Source organism: Pteropus alecto, unplaced genomic scaffold, assembly GCF_000325575.1.
Source record: "Pteropus alecto unplaced genomic scaffold, ASM32557v1 scaffold121, whole genome shotgun sequence".
NCBI classification, from domain to species: domain Eukaryota; kingdom Metazoa; phylum Chordata; class Mammalia; order Chiroptera; family Pteropodidae; genus Pteropus; species Pteropus alecto.
The window spans coordinates 3,114,564-3,122,525 of NW_006434369.1; the positions used below are offsets into that span (position 1 = coordinate 3,114,564).

Here is a 7,962-nt window from a genome sequence, read left to right on the forward strand (position 1 = left end):
GAATAGAATCCATCCAAACTGAGTTTTGTGGCCCAGGATTAGAGATAGAGAAACCAGATTATAGACCTGACTTCACCACTTCACCTTTTGGATTCTGTCTCATTTACTAAAAAATGGGAGAAATTGTACAAGACATTTTCAGATTACGAATCATATGATTCTACTTCTATGGTCCCAGATCGTACGTAGTTGGGATAATGAAATTTCCATCTGTACAAAGTTTTCCCATTTGTGAGCATGCTTGTTCTTTCAGAACTGACTCATGAAGATTCATTGCATTTACTGTGGCTGATCTAGCCCCTGTCACTTCACCAATCCATGAGAAGAGAAGCCTAAGACCTATATGCAGAGACCCGATCATACAATCTTCCCAAGTGACCCTGCCTGCTGCTTCCACCCCAGGCCCATCACATCCTCTGGCACTGAGGTGTCTTTGTTTATTTATTCCAACTTGGGTCAGGAATGTTTTTTTCTTTCTTCAGGACACAGGATTTGTTCTGCCTCTCTTCTCTCCTTCCAATTCTCTCTGCCCAAAGCTGACCACATTCCCTCATTCTCAAGAACACGCAGTTTATCTATTTTCCATGTTTAAGGCAGCCAAGGGCTTTTAAAGATAATGACAATCTCTCAACTGCAATTCTGAGTTGCAAAGAATTTGCTAGATTTACTGGCACAGGGAGTTACAGGAATGTTCTTCTGGTACTCTGGAGGGTCAGGAATCTGCAGGAAACACAGACATGTGAAAATAATTATACTATAGCATGGGTGGTGGTGGCTATTTTTGGGGTGAGAAGGAGAGGCATCATACAATTTTTGCAGAAAAGGTGACCGTTGGGTCTTGAAGGATGGTGAGTTCAACAACAGTTTAGACTGGCAGTGGGGGCCATAGGATCCGGGGAGGGGTAACACCATGTGCAAAGAAAGGGAAGCATGAAAGAGAATACCCTTTGGATGTGGATAGGTCAGCTCTTGCCCACAAATGGGCAAGTTGACTTAGTGGTTTCCCTGCACTGTGTTCCATGTTCCACGTGAATCCTTCCTGAGCCTGCTCTCTTCTTAACTCTCAGGGAATCCATCATGCTGTCAAGACTAGAGAGATAAGCACGATTTGTTATCCAGCACATGCAGGGCAAGATTTAAGTACAGCTGAAGCATAGAATGTGTGGTTGAAGGCAGCCAGAAGTAGAGGAGAGAAAAGACTGATGGAAATGACAGTTGAAGGATCCTTACATCCTGGTCATAGGGGCAGAAAGAGGACCTCGCTTAGCCCTGGGTTCTTTTTGGTTCTTATGGCATAGCTCTAAGGAGTAAGTCAAATGCCAGGTGTGACTGTGGGGATCTAAAGGCAGAACGTGGATTGCCATGTTCATCCAGCAATGGCAGTGACTCCTAGGAACCAAATCAGCTAGCATCTTGGACTTCCTAGCCTACAGAACTGTGAGAAATAAATATTTGTCATTTCAGGCATCTAGTTTATGGTATTTTGTTATAGCAGCCCAAACTGACAAAGACAATAAGGAATCCAGAAAGAGTGGCAGATTTGTAAGAGACCATGAAATCCTATTTTAAATCTACTGTGCCTCAGAAAAAGAGGGGACTATAGGGCAGTTAGACATATTGCTTTGAAGCTCAGTTGTGATTCAGTGTTGATAAAGGGGCAAAGGAGTAACTGAGAGCAGTGGGAAGACACTCTACTAAAAAGGACATTTTCAGTTCAGTTTAACAAATATTTTATCAGGCCCTGGTTAGGCACTCTAGGACATGCAAAGAATAATCATGAGTAGCCTTCTACCTTAAGGAGACTAGTTTGTTTTAATTATGGGCATGGACTCAAGTTTGACATGTATGAAAAATGTTTCTAAGAATTATTGCTGAAGTAAGGTGTAAATTTTATGTCTACGAGTTATGTCTGTTTCCCTGGCTTTCTCTGAGGTTTGACATATAGGTACGCCTCCTTTTTCTTCTTTCTTTTTTTCTTCATATTACTTATGAGATTGAACCAAATTCTAGGATCTGATAAACATGATGATTGATTTGTTCTTTATTTTCTATCCTGCTTTATGCTTAAACATAACATGGTCGACTTATAGCAGTCCAAAAAAATGGAGGGTGCATCTTTACAGAAATCTCCAATCTTTGAATTTGATGTGGAGAGAGAATGGAGGAAGGTTAATACAGTTTTCTTATTTTTTAAAGTGAAACTCCTTTTTGAAAGGTATTTTCCCATGTCAGTTAACTATTTTTAGGTAAATACACACACACACACACACACACACACACACACACACACACGTGCGCGCGCATACACACAGCTACAGTCTCTCAGTTAACTACTAAAGCTTATGAAGGATGTAGTAAATATTTTTTAAATTCTTAAAAGATTTAAGAAAATATTTAAAACATTTAGGTAAATATTAATGACACATTCTAAAATATATAAATTTGAGTGAAGAACCATAGGCTGTAATATTCTTTTGGAAATTAGACTTTAGAATAAAAGACAAAATTTTTTAATTTGAATTTAATATGCACGCTAAAAGTGCTGAAATGTACTTTATATCATGAAGATTGAGAAACAGTAATTTAAAGCAAATAATTGTCTCACCAAGAATTTGCATATTTTGCCAATATTTAATGTAATGTCTTAGAATAGTCTTTTCTAAAGTATGAGATTTCTTATTTCAAAAAATTTCAGCGGATTTACATAGGCACTTTATCTTGGGTCTCTTTATTGAAACATTTTAAGTTTAATTCCTCTTTACTTATATTTTAGCCAGTGGAGTACAGGTAATACATTTTGTTCTTCTTTTCCCAGAAACTGATGTGTTTACTCTTTTATGAACTCAGAGGGACTTTTCAAATTAACTTCAATTTTTACGACCCTCTTTTCATATCCCATGTGTGAATTTACTGTGGAGACTTATGAATGATGGAACTAACTGCAGCAGCCTTCCCACTGAATTGCTTTGCTTGGGTGAGTATAGAAAACCTTTGGCAATGTGGTTCAGACCTGAGTTTTAGCACTTTGGGGAAACTTTTTAGAACAAGCCAGGGTATGAATCAATATGAAGGAGGCACTTGAATACAAAACATACTTTTAAAAGTTCATTGAAAATTTGAAAGCATTTTCAATTAAGTATATATAACTGCAGTTCATCTCTCTTGAACAATTTAGTTCCCTTTTTGTAAGAGTTCTCTTCTTTAAAGTATTGATTTTATCAATGCTCAAGGTAAAACACTAAGTAAAATTATAATCCTAAAACCTTTTGGGCAATGGTTCTAATTAATATAATGAATATTTTAGCAAAATGTCAGAGGTTGTAAATGAAAGAAATCATCGGGGTCTGAATACCTACTGAGGGCAGCCCCAGTAAGATTAATTCTGAAGAAGGTAAATTAATTTCCTGGACTTGCAAAGCAGCAGAATAAGGTTTTTCTTCCCTATAAGCGTGGAGAGTTTGGTGTTTGGCCCTGTTGAGATCCAAGGGCTATATGGGCTGATTGACACATATCTTTTAAAATTATAAACACCTAGAAAGGTAGAACTAGTATTATTTGGCTCTGTACTACTGGGAAATAATTTCTGTCTGCATTATTTACATTGACTGTGTGTATGTGTATCTGAATGTTGGGGCTTTGGGGGTGTAGTCTCCCTGGACATTGTCCTACTGCCTTCTTTAGTATTATTACTTCTTACCCTAGCAGACACCAAATAGTAGACAAGCTTTTCCTAGCATTCCAACTAGATTTTCTTTCTGTTCATATCACCATTTTTTAAGCCACATTTTTCATCACATGGTAAGAAACGGTGTAAATAATTGAGGTGATCCATCAAGGCCCCATTCTTGATAATGAAAAATTGCGTAACTCAGTAGATGTCAATTAAAAAACCACCAACTTCAGAACTCTTTGCTCAGGGAAGATTTATTATTATAGAAGGCATTTAATACAATATATTTTGGGTGTCAAAATTTTTTAAAGTTCTAAAAATTCAGTTTTAAGCTTGACAATAACCTTGAGTAATATTTCCACAATATCAAAGTATATTAGTTCTTTGAAATAAAAAGGGTTTTTTTATTTTCTCTTCCTTTAACATGAGATGTCTGAGATGTTCAAGACTTTAGAACCACATTTGAAACTACATCCCACTGTGGGATACTATTTTTTTCTCTTTGAAAGTTTTAAATGATTCTTACTCTTTGGTTGTACCTATACAATGAAAAGTAGACTAATTAAATGAGAGAAGTCTGGATATTTCTCTCTGTTCAACCAAATATCTGAATAATTAGAACTTGCTAGATAAAGACTCAAAATGTTTTTATCTGGTTGCTTAGTTAGGACACCGTCAATGTTTTAATAGAATGCAGTAACTTATACAACCGCATGTAATTAAAAAAAAATAAACAATGACTTTGTTTCTTTGGAGATCTCCAATGCTGCACAAGAGCCAAAGGGGAAAATGCCAACTCTCTAAAATGTAATATCTATAACACTTTTCTTCCCTTCTAGTGGTTTTTCATACCCAAAATATAAAATTAACTAAAGAGCAACATCTACCTTCAAAAACCAAAAATATCTGTCCATTTATTTTTAGGTCTGTTATCTTCCCAGCATACGTTTAAACTGAGCCTAAAGGCTTAGGTAGGCTCAGCAGTCAGGCTGACAGATGCCTAACTCCAACCAACAGTACACATGTGACTTGCTTCCTACTGAAATTAAACTGCCAAATAAAAAGGAGGAATTGTCCCTTTTTGAATCACAAAGAACGCAATCGTTAGAATTCTTCAGATTTGAAATTCCAGCAGTGTTCTTGTGTTTTCAAACTCTTGATGTGTGACAAGAATGAGTAACATAAAAATAAAAATAAACCTCATTTAAACAAGCAGCCTTTTGACTTTATAAGGCTCAACATCAAATACATCAAATTCTAAAAATACCTAAGACCAGTAAAATATCAAAACTGAAGGGATAACATGCTGAGGATAGGACAGATTTTTAAAACATTTTATTTGAACCCAGTAGTATTAATTTTGTTCATTTCTGTTGAGACATTACCACTTCAACTGACTGCTAGGGACCATGGTATTTCATATTCATATACATATTTGACTTTGACCTCATAAAAAGTCCCTTGGGTCTATAATACTTTTATTCTTGTATAATCTAAAACAAATCCTTTCCTTTTAAAAATCAAACAGACCACGTTATACACACAGTTGACTATTTACAAAGCACCCAATTAAATCCTACTTAATTCTCTCTCACTCTAAAAATTCTATCTAACTGGCGTGTGAAGTACTGATCACATTAAATTCATAATGTTCACAAGCCCTGATAGTACTATTTAACCTAGAAAATATTACCTTCTTTAGAGAGAAGAGAAAGTCTTAAAACATAAGTATAAAGTTTTGAAGAAATGAGGCCAGAAATCACAGTACAAGACAGATAAATCTACTTTAATATTCACATGTAAAAGTTACACATCACAAGAAGTTAGACAGTAGTTTACCGGTAACTAACATAGCTATAGTGAAAATCATTTTTATAAAAAAATAATCTAGATGCGGTCATCAGAATTTTTGGTCTACTTAAGTTAATGTTTGAAGATCGACTTTTATCCCTGCTTGAAGGATTTGCCATTATGCCTTTTCATTTTTTTTTCTCTCACTGTTGCCTATTAATATTCTTTGGAGGAAAGAAAGCAGAAAGTGTTCATTTCCAGGAGATTGTCCTTTGGTAGCAAGCAGAGAACATTTTTCATTTCTATGATTTAAATAATCTGTACAAACATGAAACTTTAGTGACATTAAGCTTTAGTGTAAAATGAAGAATGATGAGCATTTTTTCACTTTGATGAGACAGATTTCATAAACTCCTTAAAGATCTAAGCATTTCTCCATCTTATATTAAAAATCATTCAGAATCCATTTTGACCTCAATTTAAAAACAAACACTTACTCTTTATATATTACACTATCAAACCCTGTACTTAAAAACTGATAAAGTATATTTCCAAGTGTATGCTTCAAATACAAAGATTTCAATCCAAGTTAAAGAAAAGACATTTGAATGGACTCAGGGCAAGTTTATTTTGTGATTAAACATTTCATGCAGTCATGCAGGACCACTAGCTATAACTGTTACTTCCGATTCTACACGACACTGCGTAAAACAAAAACAAATTAAAAGCCAGGCCAAACAGAAAAGACATTCAAAATATCAAGAGCTCTGCAATTGAGCCAAAAAATAATTTTCCAAAAGAAATATTCCCATAGATTAAAAAAACACACACATAATATTTACAAAAAAATATTTAATTAAAAATATCTTATAATTACAGTCGTCTATTAAAGCATATACTTTCTCACACTTATAGAACATCTCTATATATACATGGTATGAAATGTCACTCAGTTATCTATACAATATGTAACATTCTTGCAGAGAAAAGAAAGTTCCCTGCCCCGTTGTAATCATCTATTTTAAACAATAGATGTAAAGAAAAAAAAATATCTACAATGCTCTGGTATATTAGTAAAGCTTCAACAAAAACTGAGCTCCTTGGTCACAAGTAGGCTTCTAAAGTCGGATTTACTCTTGACCTTCTATTTATCAGTCCTGTTACACTTAAGCTTAAAAGTTAAACTGCACCTCCAAAAACACAGAAATGTACAATTCACAGCGGTTATAAATCAAGACACAAAAGAGAATACGGATGTAGAATGTTTATGAACGTGCAAGAAAAAAAAAAAAACGGGATGAAAGTTTTTTCTTTCCTCTCTCTCTCTCTCTTGGAATGATGGATGAAAACGTTTCTAGGATTTGTTGATGTTTTCTCCTTTTCCTCCAGTGCCTTTTTTTCCCTCTAACTTCTGCTCTTCCCCCTCCCTCTCTAGTCTCCTGGCTCGGGCTCAGGCGGCCGCACACCTGTGGAAGAGGAATGAATAGAGGGGGTGTGGGAACCTTGCCGCTGCAGACTAACTGGCGCCACCGACCAAACTCAAGACATGCTTGATCAACAACCCAAAACAAACCACCAGGTCAGACAACACCCGCAGCCTGCGGCCGGCCAAGGACCCAGCAGGCAGCTGCGGGCCCCCCGGGAAGCCCAGGGAGGGGACCCACTCCTGGGCCCAGCCCGCGTCCTCATTAGTGGGTGTTAGACTACGCGGGGAGACATCGGGCCGTTTCCACGCCCTCAACTGGAGGAAGGCAGTTAGAGCCCTCGGGTCACCGGGGAGGCACTGGGATGGCGGGGACAGGAGCTGATCTGTATCCATTTAGAGTGAAACCCCAGTTAACTAAAGCGAAGTACGGGTTCAAGTGCTAACTGGGTGAGAGAAGGGGTGTCCGGCTCCTTGGTAGTTTGCCCTCAGAAATGGTGGGGGCAAAGAACACTGCGGTGCCTGGCACCGGAAGCCCCGGAGGAACAGCGTCTCCGGTGATCGGCTGCTCCAGAAGGGAAAGGCGCGCTCACCTGGACAGTGCGGCTCAGCGGCACAGAATGCTGTCGCCTTGCTTGTTCACGGCGCCGGCCTGGAACAGCAAGGGAACACCAAGGGAAAGGTTAACATACAAAAACACCGCACTCGTCACGGTCCTGGATTCGTTCTTCGAAACCGGGCTGATGCGCGGATGCCCCCACCCCAGCCTACAGCCCTGAGGACCCCTCCACTCCTCGGGCACAGACTGGACTTGACAGCCCAGGATGCGCCCAGCCCCAGTGCCGCCCCGTGCTTTGACCCGAACCCGCGCTCATTGCGCCCAGCCTGACGCTGGCGGCTCCATGACCCGGGAGAAGGGGTGTGTGTGAATCGGGGCGGGAGGGGGGGGGTGCTGTCATTTTCGATCACCCCGGTTTCAAGGAAGGAGAGCCCTCGCAGCCGGCCACCCCGCCACCGCCCTCCTGGATCCCTGCGGCGTCCGCCCCGGCCGGCACCCGGCCTCTCACCGGGTCCGTGT

At 38.9% G+C, this 7,962-nt stretch overlaps 1 long non-coding RNA gene across 1 annotated transcript; it reads right to left on the reverse strand.

Moving 5' to 3' along the window:
- Positions 1 to 5,429: 5,429 nt before the first annotated feature.
- Positions 5,430 to 7,962, reverse strand: LOC107195483. Its single transcript, XR_001516642.2, has 3 exons — positions 7,952 to 7,962; positions 7,478 to 7,536; positions 5,430 to 6,927 (listed from the first exon to the last, which is right to left on the reverse strand). It is a non-coding gene; the product is annotated as an uncharacterized LOC107195483 (long non-coding RNA).